The sequence below is a fragment of the Humulus lupulus genome, chromosome 9 (assembly GCF_963169125.1).
Source record: "Humulus lupulus chromosome 9, drHumLupu1.1, whole genome shotgun sequence".
NCBI lineage: Eukaryota > Viridiplantae > Streptophyta > Magnoliopsida > Rosales > Cannabaceae > Humulus > Humulus lupulus.
In genome coordinates this window covers 56,420,938-56,441,002 of record NC_084801.1, presented here as the reverse complement: position 1 = coordinate 56,441,002, position 20,065 = coordinate 56,420,938, and the positions used below count along the sequence as shown (strand labels likewise).

Here is a 20,065-nt window from a genome sequence, read left to right as displayed (position 1 = left end):
AATCAAGCCTGCTATTCTACAAATGGTGCAGTCCTCTGTGCAATTCAATGGGTTGCCTTCTGAAGATCCTCACACTCATTTGTCCAATTTTTTGGAGTTGTGTGGAACCTTCAGATATAATGGGGTGAGTGATGACGCTATCAAGCTTAGGCTTTTCCCATTTTCTCTAAGGGACAGAGCTAAAAGCTGGCTGAATTCGCTGCAGCCAAATTCTATTGTCACCTGGCAAGATCTAGCTCAGAAATTTTTGTCTAAATTCTTCCCTCCGTCCAAAGCTGCTAAATTGAGGGGAGAGATCAATAACTTTTGCCAGAATGACGGAGAGTCATTGTATGAAGCTTGGGAACGGTTTAAGGAACTCCTGAGAAGATGTCCTCATCATGGCATTGAACAGTGGATGCTAGTACAGAATTTCTACAATGGTTTATATCCGACAACCACAACCATTATTGATGCTGCAGCGGGTGGCTCTTTTATGAGCAAGAGCGCAACTGGTGCTTATGAGCTGCTGGAGGATATGGCTACAAACAACCGTCAGTGGTCTGAGGAAAGATCATCAGGAGTCAGAAAGGTAGCTGGGGTGCATGAGCTGGATGCAATCACTGCTTTAACAGCGCAAGTAGCCTCTTTGACAAAGCAGTTGCAACAGAGCAGTGTATCTGCTAATGCTGTTCAGATGGCAGTGAGGTGTGAAATGTGTGGTGGTGCTCATTCTGTCGATCAGTGCCCTATCTGTATGAATAATAACAACCCAGTGGATCATGCTCAAGTTCAAGCGGTGGGAAATTTTCAAAGGCCACTCAATAACCCATTTTCCAATACTTACAATCCTGGGTGGCGAAATCATCCCAATTTTTCGTGGAAGAATAATCAAGGCCAACAACCTCAGTTTCAGGGCCAATTTTAGAATAACATGCCTCAGCCACCTATGCATCAAGCTTCGTCATCACAACAGCCTAGGCCTTAACAATCAATGCCTCAACCTAAGAGGCCTAATGAACTGCAAGCTGCCTTGTTAACTCTCACTAATACTCAGACTCAATTTATGACTGAGACCAGATCCTCTATTCGAAACCTTGAGACACAGGTTGGGCAGTTGGCCAATATGCTCAATAACAGACCCCAGGGAAACTTGCCTAGTAATACTGAAGTCAACCCCAAGGAGCAAGTTCAGGAAATTACTCTGAGGAGTGCAAAGCAAACTGAGCAGCCTAAACCTCCACAGGCAATGGTTCAGAATAAAGAGATGGGTGAACAGTCTGATTTAGAAAGGGTTACTGAAGACCATCTGCAGTCAGAACAGAGTCCGCCAGTTGTTATTGAGCAGCCAATTAGAGTTCCATACCCTCAGAGGCTTAGAAAGACTACACTTGATAAACAGTTTTCTAAGTTTCTTGAGGTGTTTAAAAAGCTGCACATAAACATTCCTTTTGCTGAGGCCTTGGAGCAGATGCCCAGTTACGTTAAGTTCACGAAGGAGATTCTGTCAAAGAAAAGGAGAATGGAGGACTATGAGACTGTAGCACTCACTGAAGAGTGCAGCGCGATTTTACAAAGGAAGTTACCCCAAAAGCTGAGAGATCCGGGGAGTTTCACCATACCTTGCACCATTGGCAAGTTTGAATGTAAGCACGCCTTATGTGATCTGGGGGCAAGTATCAATCTGATGCCCTTATCTGTGTTTAAAAGACTTGGTTTGGGGGAGGCAAAACCAACAACTGTCACTTTACAGCTCGCAGACCGATCGTTAACACATCCACGAGGTATTATTGAGGATGTTCTTGTGAAGGTGGATAAGTTCATATTTCCAGCTGACTTTATTGTTCTGGACATGGAGGAGGACACAGATGTCCCAATTATTCTCGGTAGGCCATTTCTAGCTACAGGCCAAGCTCTTATTGATGTTCACAAAGGAGAGCTTAAGCTTAGAGTTCAAGGAGATGAGGTGGTCTTTAATGTCTTCAAGTCTATGAAGTATCTGGTGGCTAGTGACAGTTGCTTTAGTGTAGATGTGATAGAAAAGGCAGTCTCCAAGAGAAGAATGAACAGTGATGCCTTAGAGGCAGTATTATTGGGTGATGAGGGCGACGATGATGATGATGCTGAGATCAGAGAATGTGTAAACTGGATCAACTCGTTCTTACCATATTGGAAGAAGTTTCAAGAACTAGCAGATGCAACTGATAAACTGCTAACCTCCATTCAGCAGCCACCGCCGTTGGAATTAAAGGTCCTCCCAGATCACTTGCGCTATGCTTATTTAGGAGAGAATGAAACTTTACCTGTCATTGTGTCAGCTGACCTGTCAAAGGTAGAATTGGAGAAACTGTTGAGGGTTCTAAGGGAGCATAAATTGGCCATTGGGTGGACCTTGGCAGATATTAGAGGAATCAGCCCATCGACAGTGATGCATAAAATTTTGTTGGAGGAGAATAGCAAGCCATCGATAGAGGCCCAGAGAAGACTCAATCCAGCTATGAAGGAAGTAGTATTGGAGCAAATTCTTAAATGGTTGGATGTTGGGGTAATCTACCCAATTTCTGATAGCGCATGGGTGAGCCCTGTGCAAGTGGTACCTAAGAAGGGTGGAATGACTGTGGTGAAAAATGAGAACAATGAACTCATTCCAACAAGGACTGTAACGGGGTGGCGGATTTGTATAGACTACCGCAAGCTCAATAAGGCAACAAGGAAGGATCATTTTCCTTTGCCTTTCCTTGATCAGATGCTTGACAGATTGGCAGGCCATAGCTACTACTGTTTCTTGGATGGGTATTCTGGGTACCATCAGATCGCTATTGCACCAGAGGATCAAGAGAAAACAACCTTCACATGTCCTTATGGCACATTTGCTTTCAGGAGAATGCCATTTGGACTATGCAATGCCCCTGCAACATTTCAACGGTGCATGATGGCCATATTTTCAGACATGGTAGACCGGTGTATTGAGATTTTCATGGATGATTTCTCTATTTTTGGTTCATCATTCGACCTCTGTTTGGGTAACTTGGAGAACGTGTTGCGTCGTTGTGAGATGGCAAATCTGGTGCTCAATTGGGAGAAATGCCATTTTATGGTGAAAGAAGGGATTGTTCTTGGCCATAAAATTTCAAGTGAGGGAATTGAGGTAGATAGAGCAAAAATTTCTACCATTGAAAAGCTGCCTCCACCAGTTTCAGTCAAAGGAGTTAGAAGTTTTCTTGGTCACGCTGGGTTCTATCGGAGATTCATAAAAGATTTCTCTAAAGTGTCCAAGCCCCTCTCAAATCTGCTTATGAACGGAGTTGTCTTTGATTTTAATGATGAATGTTTGAGGGCTTTCAATTTCTTGAAAGAAAAGCTTATTTCTGCTCCAATTGTGATAGCTCCGAATTGGGAATTGCCTTTTGAGTTGATGTGTGATGCCAGTGATTACGCAGTGGGGGTAGTTCTGGGACAGCGAATTGACAAGGTATTCAGGTCTATTTACTATGCTAGTCGGACTTTAAATGATGCTCAGCTGAATTATGCCACTACAGAAAAAGAGTTGCTAGCTATTGTGTTTGCTTGTGATAAATTCAGACCATATCTGATTGGTAACAAAGTGATTGTCTACACTGATCACTCTGCCATTAAATACTTGATGTCAAAGAAAGATGCCAAGCCTCGCCTGATTAGATGGATTCTTTTGCTTCAAGAATTTGACATGGAGATTCGTGACAAGAAGGGCAGCGAGAATGTGGTAGTTGATCATCTCTCTAGACTTGAGGTGGGGGAGACTGAAAATAAGAAAGCAGTGCAAATCAATGATCACTTTCCTGATGAGCAGTTGTTTGGGGTAAGTGAGACTTCAGCTGTCCCTTGGTTTGCTGACATAGTGAATTTCTTGGTTGCCAAGATTGTGCCTCCTGAGATGTCAAAGCAGCAATTAAAGAAATTCTTTTCTGAGGTGAAACACTACTATTGGGAGGAACCTATTCTCTATAGGCACTGTGTTGACCAGATTATCAGAAGGTGTGTTCCTGAAGAAGAGATGCAATCCATTCTTAATCACTGTCATACTCAACAATGCGGAGGGCACTTTGGAGCATCGAGAACAGCAGCCAAGGTATTACAAAGTGGTTTCTATTGGCCTTCATTATTCAAGGATGCCAATGTTTTTGTCAAAGCCTGTGATAGGTGTCAACGAACTGGTAATATCTCGAGGAGAAATGAAATGCCTTTACAGGGGATTCTTGAGGTGGAACTGTTTGATATATGGGGCATCGATTTCATGGGGCCTTTTCCATCGTCTTACAACAATGAATATATTCTATTGGCAGTGGATTATGTATCCAAATGGGTGGAGGCTGCAGCAACTAGAGCTAATGACGGTAAAACTATGCTTAATTTTCTGCATAAACATATTTTTACTAGATTTGGCACTCCCCGAGCTCTGATTAGTGATGAAGGAAAACACTTTGTGAATAAGCAACTGGATGCATTGCTGGCTCGTTATGGAGTTTATCACCGAAAAGCTTTGCCTTACCATCCTCAATCAAATGGGCAAGCTGAAGTTTCAAACAGAGAAATCAAAAGCATCCTTGAGAAGACCGTTGACAGTTCAAGGAAAAATTGGTCGAAAAAGTTAGATGATGCGATTTAGGCTTACAGAACTGCATTCAAAACACCAATAGGCATGTCTCCTTACAGGTTGGTGTTTGGTAAAGCATATCATCTACCAGTTGAATTGGAACATAGGGCATTCTGGGCTATGAAAAAGTTGAATTTTGATTGGAGTGCTGCTAGTGAACGAAGGTTGTTGCAACTGAATGAACTTGACGAGTTCAGAAATGAGGCTTATGAGAATGCCAAGATTTATAAAGAAAGAACAAAGGCTTAGCATGACAAGAACTTAATCAGAAAAGAGCTCCAACCAGGGCAGCAGGTGCTTCTTTTCAATTCAAGACTGCGACTGTTTCCTGGCAAATTGAAGTCAAGATGGTCAAGGCCATTCATTGTTGTTCAAGTTTTTCCATATGGTTCTGTAGAAGTTCGGGGCAACTCAGGTGATTCTTTTAAAGTCAATGGTCAGAGATTGAAGCCCTACTTGGGTGGTAGTTTTGATCAAGCGAAGTCTATCCTCCTTCTGAAGCCTCTTTGAAGAGGGGTTCAGCGTCCGGCTAAATGACGTTAACGACAGCGCTTGTAAGAGGCACCCTATGTTTTACTTGTTATTTATTTTACTTTTGTATTTGTAAACAATGGATATTTGGTTTATTTTTTGACTTTTAGAATCGTGAAAAACGTGAAAAATCAAAAAAACTTAAAAAAAATCAAAAAAATAGAAAATCATTAAGGGTTGCGGCATAGCCATATGATGCCGCGGCATTGGGGGTTCCAGAGGCCCATGGATTTTGAAGTATAGGGACGGGCCGCGGCATGGATGAGGAGGGCCGCGGCATTGAACCCCAGTTTTTCCCAGAATATCGAGGCGGGTCGCAGCATAGGTATCATGATGCCGCGGCATTATACACTGGAGATTTTATGCGGGCCGCGGCATGGTCAAAGTAATGTCGCGGCCCGAGTCCGAAATTTGGGATAAAAAGCCCTAAATTGGCCACATTCTCAATCATTATCACTTTCAGAATTTGTTCTCCTACTCAAACCTCTTTTTCTCTCTAATTCTTGAGACTTCCATCAGCCAAGGAGACAAAAAGAAGAACTTTTGTGCCATTCAAGTAAGTGTCTCCTATCTATTCTAGTGCTTTTGATTGGAGAATAGACTGCATTGTGGTATTGTGGATTGCTCTATGCTTTTCTTGTGAGACGTTTAAGGGGTTTGTCAACTGTTTATCTAGGAATTAGTGTTTGGGCTGTTGATTGTGTTAATCAGTAAGTTTTGGGGGAGTGACACCAAAGGAAAATTGTACTCAAGTTCTTGAAAACCTATTTGGGGGTTTACTTTGTTCTTGTTTTGAAAGACACTATGGGTCCTAAGAGAAATCCCCCTAGAGGTACCTCCTCAAAGAAAGCCTCCTCATCCCGCACTCAACCACCACCAACACCACCTGCCCCAGCTGATTATGACATGAATTTATTTGTCAATAAGGACGCAGCTGATTTGTTTAAAAAGATTCATAAGAGATCGGTGGTAAGGGAAAGGGGGTTTGAGCTTAATGAGGCCACTGTTGTACAAAACCCTGCTTATGATATTATCAAAGCTGAAATATTGCGACGTAATTGGGGTTTCCTATGTGACTCTACTTATGTGGGCTCAGCCAACTGCTCTCAGATATATGAATTATTTGCCAACTTCTCATATCTTGATGCAGACCAGAACAATTTTATCAGGGGTAAATTGGTGCCTACAACATCTTATGCATTTAACCAATTATTGGGCCTCCCCTCATTGTCTGCACAAGAGGATGAACATTGGCAGTTGGCCCACTTTGAGGAGCCAGACTATGATGATGTGACTGCAGTTTTGAGTGTGGAAAGGGCACGTTTCAATTATCATAATGGAAAGCCCAAAGAGTTGTACAGGTGGCAGCTAAATCCAATTGCGAAGGCGTGGGTTTATTTTGTGAGTTCACGTTTACTGCCGACCTCTCATCTGTCTTCTATTGATAGAGAGCGCTGCTTGTTGGTGTATGCTATCATGACTCAAATGAAAGTTGATGTGGGCTGCATAATTCGCTATAGCATTCGCAACATTAGCAGATTCAATACTACAGCTGGTGTCGCTCATGGTACCTTCCTCTCGACTCTATGCAACACTTATGAGGTACCAGTCTACCCAAGCGATCTAGTCCGGAGGCCAATGGGGGCAATCAATCAGACTATGTTTACGGCATTCCCTTCAGCCTCTCTTACGCCGCCTGCCTCTAGCCAGCAAAATAAGCGCAGCCGGGCTGATGACACAGTGGACATCGATCAAGCTGAGGAGGAGGAAGCAGATGAAGCAGGTCCCAGTAACCCACCTTCGAATTTGGCAATTGGTGGACCGATTGATGAGCACACGCAACGCGCGCATGCTCGATTGGATTACCTTATTCAGCAAAATCAATACTTAATCCAATCGCATCATGCGCAAAATCAGCACTATAATGACTTCATGGTGCAACAAAATGAGTACGGGTGGGTTCACATTGAGGAGTTGAATGCTTTAGTAACAAGGTGGACTATGAGCTCCGCTGATGAGAATTACTTCACTCCTCCGCCCCAGTACATTCCATACCAGTGGCCACCTCCACCACCTCCTCCGCCATACTGATGTGGCGTCCGGTAAGTTTTCTTCCCTTGTTCTTTCTTTATCACATTGGGGACAATGTGCATTTTAAGTTTGGGGGGGTGCTTATTTTGTTTTGTTTTGTTTTGTGCATTGTTTAGTTTAGTTTTTAGTCTGTTGTGTTATTTTCTGTGTTGTTTAGTGTAACTGTTAAGCCATCATTCTTGTTTGTTGTTGCTTTGTCTTTGCTCGTGAAAAGGAAATTGAATTCAACTGTGTGCTTGGTTCAATTGTTTTAGAGTTTAATCTAAAAGTTTTGTGGGAAATTTTTAATATGTTTTGAAAATGCAACATTTTGGATTTTATTATATGAGTTTGACTAGGGTTGGTGGAATGACAATTTGACTTTGATAGAACTTGCATTATTTGGCCTTTGAGGCGAAATCCTTGATGACATGTGTTTAGAAAAGTGATTTAGGCAATTTTATTGGATCGATTGTGCCTTTCAAGCCAACCTTGATTTAATTATCCTTAGTTACCCTTTTTGAGCCTTAAACTTGGTTTTTGTTCTTGATTATACTATTTGAGCCTAAATTTCCTAACTTCTTTATTTTTGTTTTCCTTTTCCTTTGTTATCATAAGCATATAATTTGTGGGAAAGAAGAATGAAAAATAGTAAGGAATTGGTATGATTGGAATGTAGTATGATTGTACAAAAAGAAGAGAGAGAGAAGTCTTTGAGAAAATAAAAATAAAAAAAATAAAAAAGAATCACTTTGTCACACTCCTTGATTATATAAATATAGAAAATCTTAAGTTTTGGGGAGTGTGATTCAAAAAAAAAAAAAAAAGAAGAAGAAAATGATGAAAAGTGTTGTAATATCTCTCTCTAATTGTATAAAAGGGTGATTTTTGGTGTGGTGAAGAGAAATTTGGCTGGTTTCAAGGTTTTTATGCTTATGGTAATGATTGAGCCTAAATGACAATTTCATCTACCCTTGCCTAAGCCTAACGCTATAACCTGTGAAAGTCCTTTTGATTTCAAAACACGTGTTGTTGACATTAGTGGAGAAGGTCAAGTAATGCAAGCATATTGTAGAGTTGGTATGTGGAATTGTCTGGAATGAGTTGAGCATATATGATATAATCCAAGTGTTGTAGTCATTTTCATGATATATTATTGATTTCCCTAATTGAGCTATACAAATTGGACTTTAAGGCAATTGAGCTGAAATTCTGGTTATAAATATTGAAATTGAGATTTCATGAGTTTTGGCAAAGTAGTGTAGATGGTAATGATGGTTTAGCTTGTTCGTTTTGTGTTTGTTTCTTTTTATTAGTCTAACTTGGTCTTTACTCGAGGGCGAGTAAAGGTTAAGTTTGGGGGAGTTTGTTGAGTCTAGTTTTTGTTATGTTTTGGTGATGTTTTTAGTAGTCTTTTATTTCGTTTTTCTTTCATTTAGTGCGGGTTTATGCTTTGTTTGTTTGTCTTTGTGAATATCAGGAAGAATTGAGCATGTGGAAGAAAATGCCAAGGAAAGGGAAGAAATAACCAAGTTTTTCATCATATTTTGATAAAGAATGGTTCTCAACACAATTTGGAAGTGTTGGTGAAATTTTGGGATGAAAACTTGAAGAATTGAGAAATCCCTTAAGAGCCACGGCATGAGCAAAGTGGAGTCGTGGCTAGGTGGGAAACAGAAGCAATGTTTTCAAGGCAATCCTCAGGCCGCGGCATGGCTATAGAGAGCCGCGGCATAGATGGGCATTTTGCCCAGAACTCGTCGACACGGGCCGCGGCATGGCTGACTGATGCCGCGGCATGGAGAGGGCTTTTTGCCCAGGAATTTGGACACGGGCCGCGGCATAGTGTATGTAGAGCCGCGGCCCGCCTCTTTAAAATTTGAAATCCTAGGTTTTAATATGGCGAAAAGGAGAAGAAAAGGCACGTACGGACAGAGAGGATTTTCTTGGTTTTGAAGGCTGAAGCTTAGAGTATTTCTACATGTTTTTCTTCTTCTTCTTGATGTTGTCTTTAAATTTTGTTGTGATTAGCTTTATGACTATGAACTAATTTTCTGTTTAGGATGTTTAATTGAATCACTTGAATCCCTGTTATGAACTAATGCAATTTTTATATTCTTCTTCTTCAATCTTCTTCAATTCCATATAACCTGTTCTTATAGAATGATTATTGATTGGCCATCTTTAGTCATTTACATATGTTTTTAAATCAAAATCTGAGAAGTGAGATTTAATTCTGTTGTGGTTATATTGGACATAATTCTAATTTAGAACGAAAGTATCTGAATTAATTGTGTAACTGTTATTAAGTTGTGAGATTAATGCTATCTGTGTGGTTCAATTTACCATAGAAATATAGGAAATTGTCACCTAGGTTGAGTTTATAATTCATAGTATGATTATAAGCTGATGTATCAACTTGTTAATTGAATTAGGTAAAAAGAAGAAGAATTCACACTTTGCATTAGGGAATAATAGGGAGGATAGTTGATGAGATTGAATATCCTAATTGTTTCTCAGTGATTAAATTAAAAGTTTTTCCAATAGTTGTTATTCCATTCAATTTTCAATTATTGTTTCTGCAATTTATAGTTTCTTTTGCTGTATTTACAAAAATCAAGAATTTCAATTCATTAAATAGAACAAGAAATTAATTGACTAGTAATTGATAAATCAGTCCTTAAGGACGATACTTGGTTTTACCATTTTATTACGAGTTTGCGACTGTGTGCACTTGCATAGCAAAAATATCGCAACACCCGGCGTCTCGCCCCCAAGCCTCGCACAGCGAGGCCATGCGCCTCGCGCCCGGCGTCTCGCCCAGCCCCCAAGCCTCGCATAGCGAGGCCATGCGCCTCGCGCCCGGCGTCTCGCCCCCAAGCCTCGCACAGCGAGGCCATGTGCCTCGCGCCTGGCGTCTCGCCCCCAAGCCTCGCACAGCGAGGCCATGTGCCTCGCGCCTGGCATCTCGCCCCCAAGCCTCGCACAACGAGGCCATGCGCCTCACGCCTGCCGTCTCGCCCCCAAGCCCCGCACTACGAGGCCATGCGCCCCGCGCCTGGCGTCTCGTCCCCAAGCTTCGCACAGTGAGGCCATGCATCTCGCGAAACTGTCTCGCGCGCCTAAGGGCCTCGCTCAAGTGCGTCTAGCGTGGGCGTTCCCGTGGCCTCGCCCAGGTATGTCTCGCGTAGGCATCCCCTTGGCCTTGCGCCTCACACAGCCGTAGCGTCTGTCTCGCGAAGCCGTCTCGCGCGCCTAAAGGCCTCACCCAGGTCCACCTCACGTAGGTGTTTTGAGGGCCTCGCCCAGGTGCGCCTCATGTAGACATTCCCATGGCCTCACGCAGCCACAGCGTGGGTCTCGCGCCAAGCAGCCCTCGGCCACGAACCTAAAGCCTTATGGCATGGGTCTCGCACCAAGCACCCCATGGCCTCCCACCAAGGGTCTCGCGCATGAAGGCTGCAAAGCAATGGTCTCGCAAGGTGAGATCCTAATCACATGCATAACCGTCATGCCACACCGCACACACAGTAGGCCCCATTGAAGAGGCCTTACCTCATTTCCTGAGAAAAGCGCCACCAATGGGGCACCACTCTCCCTGTGAGTCCCATGAGATGTAAAGTCAGAAAGGGCATCATAGCGATTCGACATGAAGTCAGGAGAGACACGGAGTGAGCCTACAGACCAAGAAGAGTCAGAGTACGGATACGGTGTCCATGCCAGACAGGTAATGGCAGTACAAGAATGGTACATGGTCAGGACTCCCTCAGCATGCTTATGAGGTCCGTACCAGACAAGTGGTGGAGGCATAATAAGGCACCAAGACATGAGCACTTTTGCAAACCTCTGACACGTATTGGAGCAGACCACCACTCTACCAGCACCACTACCACCTGTGGTGTTAACTTTAGCAGTGTACTCGTGTACTAATTGGTCCCAGGGGACCACCATGTATAAGGGGGCCATTAGAGCCTAGCTATAAATATAGCTTGACCCCTCAGAATAAGGGGTTGGAAAAATCATTGTATGCAGAGGCTATTAAGCAATATACATTATTTACTCCATTGTTGATCTGTGTTTATACTTCCATAAGTTCATTCTAAGTTCTTATCTAAACATCGCCACACTTACCTTTGAGTTTTCCAATCTAATTTCGTTGACGAGATTTCACCGTCAACAGTTTGGCGCCGTCTGTGGGAAGAACAAGCATCAAGCCAGTGTTCTTCCATCACTTCCAACAAAGAAAGATGCTAAGACGTTTGTACGCCCTGATTTTCCAATGGGCTATTAGCCAGCTGAGATACGGCCTAAATTATATCAGCCACGTAGATCCCCCATGACCGGAGCTGTGTCATCAGGTCCTACCTCGTTAGCTCGGGGTATCCAAGGGTTCGCCAAGATTACTTAAGGACTGAGTCTGGACTCTGAAGACCACAGGTCGAGGGAAGCATCCAGCTCGTGGTAAGAGCTAGAGTTGGAGGCTGTGACCTTTTATAAAGTCAACCACTCAAGGTAAACGTGCATATATCAGACATCACGTGTCTGATATATCCCTGACTTCTCGGACACGCAGCATGAACGGGCGTATTCAGACACCCACGACTGGGTTGGGACGTGCGACCCATTATCCCCCTTACCTATTGATTAGACCACACTTCATGTGTCAGGTTTTAGGAATTAATCATGAATGTCACAGAAGTGACATGATAGGTAAGAAGGTCACGGGATGACCTTCTTACCAACTCCCAGGTGCCCTCTCCTATAAATATGGAGACCCTGGGAGTTGCAAAGGGTGGGATTCTATTATGTAAGGAAATACCCTGTAAAAGAATACCAAGCATATAGCAATAATATTAGCTGGTGGAGTAGAAGGATTTTAACCTTTGAACCACCTAAAAAAACGTAATTGTGTCACCAGTTTATTTACAAAGATCATTCATCTATTTCGGTTCATAGTTAAGCATTAATCCCTTCCTCTGATTTTCTTAATTACCTATTGGCGAAGAACCGCGTCAACATTTTAGTGCTTTCGTTGAGAGCGAGTTAGATTGGTGCTATCGCAAACATCCAACTATGGTGACCACTCGATCAAGACACGGTAACGAGGCGGAACAACATGATGGGCAGGAGGCTCATCATGCAGCCATCTCTGGTGAGCAAAATCCTGAAGTCCAGCAGCGTCCGGGCAAACAGCCGGTGGGCCAAGATGACACTGGAAGTTCGGCGCCCCGGCCACCTAATCGAAACCCAGATTTTTACACTGCAGTAGAAATGGAGAACGCCAAGCTGAGAAGCCAACTAGCGAAAGCTAGTCAGCAGATTAAGGAGGTGTTGGCCCGACTACCCCCTCTTACAATCGACGCTAACGTCGGAAAGGGGCAAGGCGAGACTCGTAAGTCCCGCCGGGGTAATCGGTCCAGGCCTAGCCGCTCAGACAGACCGTCGGCATACAACTCTATTCCCTCATCACACCGTCGAGAGGCAAACTTCGAAGAAATGCCTAGAGCCGAACAACAGTATAGCCGCTCGGTCCGAACTTCAACTCCCAGTTCCCAACTAGCCTCGAGCGCGCCTAGGAGAGCTCGAGGGAATTCCAGAAGGAGATCCGGGGAGGGCTCACAGCATCAGCCCGTCCCCATCAGCCGTCCTGCACCTCGTCCAGATCGTCAGGCACGGGACCCGCAGGTTGGCAGGGCCGAAAGGCCCCCACCTAACTTGATCTGCCCTGACGGAACCAGGATTGCATCTCCGGTCAGGCATCCTCTGTCTCCAATAAGATATCTGTCTCCTCCTCGGCCCATCCGAGATATTCCAGCTTATGGAAGCAGTAGGAGAAACCCGCCGTCTGCAGGACCTTCCCGATGTAGCAGGGCGACGAGAAAGAGCCCAGATCCTCATCCCCAAAGGCGGACTCCGAGCTTTTCTAATGGGAGCTACTGGACCGGCAGTCGCCGGAGCGACCTTTCTGGCGGAGACCTGCGTCAACGCTTAAGCTCGGCGCAAAGTCCTCAAGCCACCCAGAGGGGCGACCTTCAAGATCGCCTTAACTCTCATAGAGGGGAACCAGTAGGAGGTGGCAGCCATGCTCGCTCAGGGGGAGACCTGTCCGAGGTGCGTAACGGTGGGAACACCCCAAATAACCTATCTCAAGATAGGAGGGGCAATAACCCACCAAACGTACACAGTGGATCCGGAGCTGTCGAGCAGCCCCGGAATAACCAAGGAAATCAGGACAAAACCCTCGAGCGCCTGGCCCAGATGGAGGAGCTAATGAGGAAGCTTCTATCGGAGAAAGAGAAAGACGAATATGATTCAGGGGATGAGCTGGAGCTCTTCGCCCCCAGCATAGTAGCAATGGCATACCCACCCGGTTTTCGTATGCCGCACCTATCCAAATTTAACGGAGACGGAGATCCGTCGAATCATCTGGGATGTTCAATACCCTGATGATGGCCCACAACATTGGTCCTGAGTTGAGATGTTTGATATTTCCCTCCACATTGATCGGACCAGCCAGACAGTGGTTCAAACAAAGCAAGAAACAATCAATCAGCTCCTGGAAAACTTTCTCTGCAGACTTCAAGAGGGCATTCCGAGCCTCCCAGGCTGCCCGCGTCAAGGCCGACTCTCTGGCTAGCGTGAGGCAGCAGCCCGACGAGCCTTTGAAGGCTTACCTGAGCAGGTTCGTGAACGTCCCTGCTCAGGCCAAAGACGCAGATGACAGCTCTAAGCTCATGGCTTTGAGGACTGGAATCCTCGTCGGAGGGGGACTCTAGAACGAAATACAAAGGAAAGGAGTCAGCTCAATAAATGAATTCCTGAATAGGGCCTAAGGATGGATCAACTTGGAGGAAGCCCAAGCCTTAGCTGCAGGAACCAGCCAGGTCCCTGAGCAACCCACTGGAGTGGGAACGGAGGTCATGACTACGACCCAGAATGTTACACAGAATAACTAGTTCGGCGGAGGCAAAAGAAAGGGGAACGGTGAGGGCAACCAGCACGGCCCAAAGAAGAATAAGTCCATAGACAAATTTAAGCCGGTCTACGCAACTTATACAGAGCTCACCCACTCTAGGGAGAACATCTTCCTGGCGAATTCTGCTCGCCTCCCCTAGAAGAAGCTGGAGTCGTTGAAGCACCAGAAGGGGAAAAAGGACACCTCCAAGTTTTGCCGTTTTCACAACGACGTTGGCCACAATACTGATGATTGTAGGCATTTGAAAGATGAGATCAAAACTTTCATCAGAGTCGGCCCCTTGGCTCAATATGCGCGAAATAGGGTTCCAACAAGCCGACCTGCTCTGAAAGTCCCGGTCAGTCAGCCCGGATCTCGGATAAATCAAGATGTTCCTCCTCCAGTGATAGGAGGAGAGATATCCACAATATCTGGAGGTCCGCATTTAGCTGGCGCAAGCAGGGGTGCCCAAAAGAGATACGTAAACGAACTCAAGGTGCATAATGGAGTAGAGTTCGTCCTGGAGCAGCGTCTGCCAAAGCAGCAGCGATTGGAGAGACAACCAATTATTTTTACTAAAGAAGATGCCAACCATGTTCAGTTCCCTCATAACGACCCTCTGGTCGTAGCAGTTCAGCTCGCTAATCGGAGGGTTAGGAGGGTGCTGATCGATAATGGGAGCTCAGTAAACCTCCTATTCCGGTCCACGCTAGAGAAGATGGGTTTGACTGTCGCCGAGCTAAAGGCGACCTCCATGATGCTGTATGGTTTTTCGGGAGAAGGATCAGCGGCCATAGGAACTATCGAGCTGGTGATCACCTTAGGAGAAGGGCCTCGGACAGTCTCCAAACTCCTCGAGTTCGTGGTCATCGACTGCCCCACTGCGTACAATGCTATTTTGGGCCGACCCACGCTCATAGCTTTTGAGGCCATCACCTCCGTTCGCCACCTCGCGCTGAAATTCCCTTCTTCCACGAGGATATGCACGGTCCGTGGCGATTAGCTCGCTGCCAGGGAATGCTACAGCATTTCCATGAAGGGAAAATCAAAACTCGAGCAGCTAGCAATGCCCATCCAAGGTGGAGGAGAGGAATCTCAGGAACCTTTAGCTGATCCTGAGATTGAAAAACCTCAGAGCGCCGAAGGGGAAAATATCGTCTTAAGTGAGGATATTGACCCCCGAATAGGCGAGGATAAGTCCGAGCTCCAGGCCATTAAAGAGCTCGAGGAAGTAAGCATCGATCCACAGAATCCTTCACGGATGGTCAGGCTCGGGAAAAACCTCTGTAACAAGAGGAAAGCGGAGCTGATCAGATTTCTGCAGGATAACCTGGATGTGTTTGCGTGGTCACACGAGGACATGGTGGGAATCAGTCCAAGTATCATCATGCACACCCTTCATTTGGATAAGAGCGTTCCTACAAAGTCCCAGAAGCAGAGACGCCTAGGAACAACTCAGGCTGAGGCCTTAGAGGAAGAAGTAGCCCGGCTCAAGAAATGCGGCTTTATCCGTGAAGCCAAGTTTCCGATTTGGGTTGCCAACCCCGTGCTGGTCCTGAAGCCCAACGGGAAGTGGAGGACCTGCATCGATTTCTCCGACCTGAATAAAGCCTGCCCCAAAGATTGTTTTCCTTTGCCAAGGATCGACCAATTGGTGGATGCCACGGCGGTGCACGAGCTCGTGTCCTTTATGGACACGTACTCAGGCTACAACCAAATCGCCGTGAATCTGGCGGACCAGGAGCACACCAGCTTCATGACCCCGACTAACGTCTATTGTTACAAGGTCATGCCATTCGGGCTGAAGAACGTCGGTGCTACGTACCAGAGGTTAGTAAATAGAATGTTCGCCAACCAGATCGGGAAGAACATGGAAGTGTATGTTGATGACATGCTGGTTAAGTCAAAGACTGCCGATAACCATGTTTTCGACCTGGAGGAGTGCTTCAAGATACTACGGGAGTATGGCATGAGGCTTAATCCACAGAAGTGCACTTTTGGAGTCGCATTTGGAAAATTCTTGGGTTTCATCGTCAATACCTGAGGAATCAAGGAAAACCCCGACAAGATCAGGTCATTACTCGAGCTTCCCTCACCTAGATCGCGTAAAGATGTCCAAGGCCTGACAGGAAGGGTGGCAGCCCTAAATCGGTTTATTTCAAAATCCACCGACAAGTGCTTTCCATTCTACAACCTGCTCCGAGGAAATAAGAAATTCGAATGGATAGAAGAGTGCGAAAGTGCTTTCCTTGCCCTGAAGGCACATCTGGCCGAGCCACCCATATTATCCAAACCAAAGGCAGGAGAGCCCCTTTTTCTCTACCTAGCTGTCACAGAGGACGCAGCTAGTGCCATATTGGTCCGAGAAGAAGACCGGGTTCAGAAACTGGTCTATTACATCAATAAAAGACTCCTCGGAGCTGAATCCTGATACCCGTTGATGGAAAAATTGGCGTTCTGCCTTATCACAGCCTCCTAAAAGCTCAGGTCGTACTTCCAGTCCCACTCAATACACGTCATGACCGATCAGCCTTTAAGGTAGGTTTTGCAAAAACCTGAAGCATCGGGACGCCTGTTAAAGTGGGCTGTCGAGCTCAGTCAGTTCGAGATTTTGTACACCCCATGAACTACTATAAAAAGTCAATCCCTGGCCGATTTTGTGGCAGAGTGCACAGGATTCCGGGAGGATCCTACAGAAGACTCACCATCTCTGGGGCTGGAATCATTCTGATATCCCCTGAGGGACATAGATTCCACTCGGCGCTGAGATTCGGATTCAAGGCCTCCAACAACAAGGCCGAATACGAAGCTTTACTGGCCGGGCTAAGAATAGCCCAGGAGCTGAAGGCGAGCTCCATCTAGTGCTTCAGTGACTCCCAGCTCGTGGTAAACCAGGTGTTGGGCGAATATCAAGCACGAGGACCCAAGATGGCTGCTTACCTGGCAAAGGTAAAAGTCGAATTGTCCGCATTTGAGCGAGGCTCAATCGAGCAGATACCTCGGGAGCAGAACGCTAACGCAGACGTACATGCCAAGCTCGCCACCTCCAGGGAGACGAAGGCTTTGGGGTTAGTTCCGGTAGAGTTCTTGGAAAAACCAAGTATAGAAGAAGTCAGGATGGAGGTCGAGATGATCGATGCTAGGCCGACCTGGATGACCCCCATCCTTGAGTATCTCACCGAGGGGAAGCTACCTGAAGGGCATAATGATGCGCGGCGGGTACTGTACCAGGCCCCAAGGTATACGATGGTAGATGGGATATTGTACCGACGTGGGCATTCCCTACCTCTCCTACGATGTGTTCTTCCAGACGAAGCAAAGGCCATCCTACAGGAAGTGCATGAGGGTTTTTGCGGGGATCACACTGGAGGGCAAAGCTTGGCCCTAAAGGTCCTAAGGCAAGGATATTACTAGCCCACTCTGTCCAAGGACTCGATCTCGTATGTCAAGAAATGTGACAAGTGCCAGCGGTTCGCCACAGTTGCCTGAGCTCCCCCAGTCGAGCTGAAGATGATCTCTTCCCCGTGGCCATTTGCGGTCTGGGGAATCGACTTGGTTGGCGCCCTCCCTACTGGAAAGGGCGGGGTCCGATACGCTGTGGTGGCCATCGACTACTTCACGAAGTGGGCTGAGGCAGAACCTTTGGCAACAATAACTTCCAAAAAAGTCCTCAACTTCATGGTTAAGAGCATTATCTGCCGATTCAGGCTGCCCAAGAAAATCGTTTCCGACAATGGGACTCAGTTCGACAACGACCTATTCACCGAATTTTGTGAAAGGTATGGGATTGTGAAAAGCTTCTCGTCCGTTGCCTATCCTCAGGCAAATGGCCAGGTCAAGGCCGTCAATAAAACCCTAAAGGCGAGCCTCAAGAAGAGACTAGACGAAGCAAAAGGGGTCTGGCCAGAACAGCTCCCCCAGGTTCTGTGGGCATACCGGACCTCGCACCGGACTCCTACGGGTCATACTCCTTTCTCCCTGACTTTTGGGAGTGAGGCGGCCTCCCCGTGGAAATTAAGGTACCTTCGCATAGAGTCTAGGCATATGATCAGGATCGCAACCACGAGCTACTTTGCGCTTCCCTTGACCTGGTTGATGAAAGACGAGAAGATTTGCAACTCCAGCTCGCACATTACCAGCAAAAAATCACTCGTTATTTCAACTCAAAAGTCAAAAAGCGTGCCTTTATCATTGGCGACCTGGTCCTCAGGAGGGTTTTCTTCGCCGGTAAGGATCCCAAAGATGGAGTATTGGGACCGAACTGGGAAGGGCCATATCAAAGCATCGAGGTCATTAAAGAAGGAACTTACAAATTAGCTCGGCTCGATGGAGGGGCAGTCCCACGAACTTGGAAGGCCATCCATTTGAAGAAATATTATCAATGACCCCCTTGTAAGGCCTAAAAGGCCATTTTTTATGTATTAAGCAATGAGAATTAACTTTTCGTTTATGAGTGTACATGTTTACAAGTGTAATCTAAAGTAACCACGAAAGACCCTTTCCTAGTTACTTGGGGGGCATATGGTGCCTGGATATAACCAGGTCACCTTAAAGACTTATAAGTTAATTCAAATCGATTAATCGTTGTTTTTCTTAAAAAACGCGAGATATTGATAAAGGATTAACACGAACTAAGCTCTACCCTGGATATAACCAGGTTCTAAAACTTAGAAGTTAATTTAAATCGATTGATCGTTGTTTTTCTTAAAGAGCACGAGATATTGATAAAAATTAACGCGAACTAAGTTTTCAAACTAAGTTCCTGGACATAACCAGGTCATAAAACTTAGAAGTTAATTTAAATCGATTGATCGTTGTTTTTCTTAAAGAGCACGAGATATTGATAAAAATTAATGCGAACTAAGCTTTCAAACTAAGTTCCTGGACATAACTAGGTCATAAAACTTGGAAGTTAATTTAAATCGATTGATCGTTGTTTTTCTTAAAGAGCACGAGAAATTGATAGAAATTAACGCGAACTAAGTTTTTCTAAGCAGTAACTAAAATGCGTAAAGGCAAAAGGAAATAAACCAATTAAAAATAAAAATTGATAAAACCGATTGTCTCGAGGTAGAAAAACCTCATGCAAAGTTACAAAAAAAAAATGAGAATATTAAAGGAATGGGTGCAAAAAAGAAAGGCCCTAAGCTCCACCAGGCTGCCCCGAGGAGGTCGCTATCTCGCCCTCCTATTCGGCCACGGCGGTTGCCTCCCCGGTCTCAGAAGGTGTCTCCTGCTGGAGGCGAGCTTTAAACCCCTCCAGGAAGACCTCCCCGTCCGCTCCTAAGAAGGAGAAGTCGTCGTCCGGGTTATAGGCCCAGCAATGGTAGAGCATGTCCTCCATGGCGGTGCTGGAAGCTGCCTTCTCCGTTTCCAAGGCGGCCTTAGCCTCCTCGGCCCCAGCCTTCGCAGAGTCTAGCTCGACCAGCATGGCAGCAAGGGCGGCCTTGGTAGCCTCGGCCTCTTGAAGCTTGGGACGGGCTTCTTCCAGCTCGGCCTGTATGGCCGCCAGAGCATCCTTGGCTTCTTTTTCCTTCTGTTGGGCCGTCTGCAAGGAAGTTTGATGGGCAGCCAAAACTGCCTGATGCTCGCCCCTCATATCCTCGAGCTGGGCCCTGGACCTGGCTATGCTCTGGTGAAGGGCCAAGACGCTCTGCAAAAATAGAGAGGCAACTGCCTTAGAAAAAAAAAAGAGAGGAAAAACAGGGCAAGGCATGAGAACCAAAAATCGTAAAAGGGTAAAGTCAGCTTACCGTTAGGGCCATGCCCAATGAAGATTCCATTACGCCCACCGGGCTCCTTGTTTCGATGGCCCGCAGCTCTCTCTCAGTGAAGTGGTAGAAGTGGTCGACGGCGTAGCTCACCGTCCCCCGAAAGACATCTGGAATCTTCTCCAG

At 45.8% G+C, this 20,065-nt stretch overlaps 1 non-coding gene across 1 annotated transcript; it reads right to left on the bottom strand.

The window, feature by feature from the left end:
- Window positions 1-280: 280 nt before the first annotated feature.
- On the bottom strand, window positions 281-387 carry LOC133802792 (small nucleolar RNA R71). The gene has a single exon (XR_009877539.1). It is a non-coding gene; the product is annotated as a small nucleolar RNA R71 (small nucleolar RNA).
- Window positions 388-20,065: the final 19,678 nt, after the last annotated feature.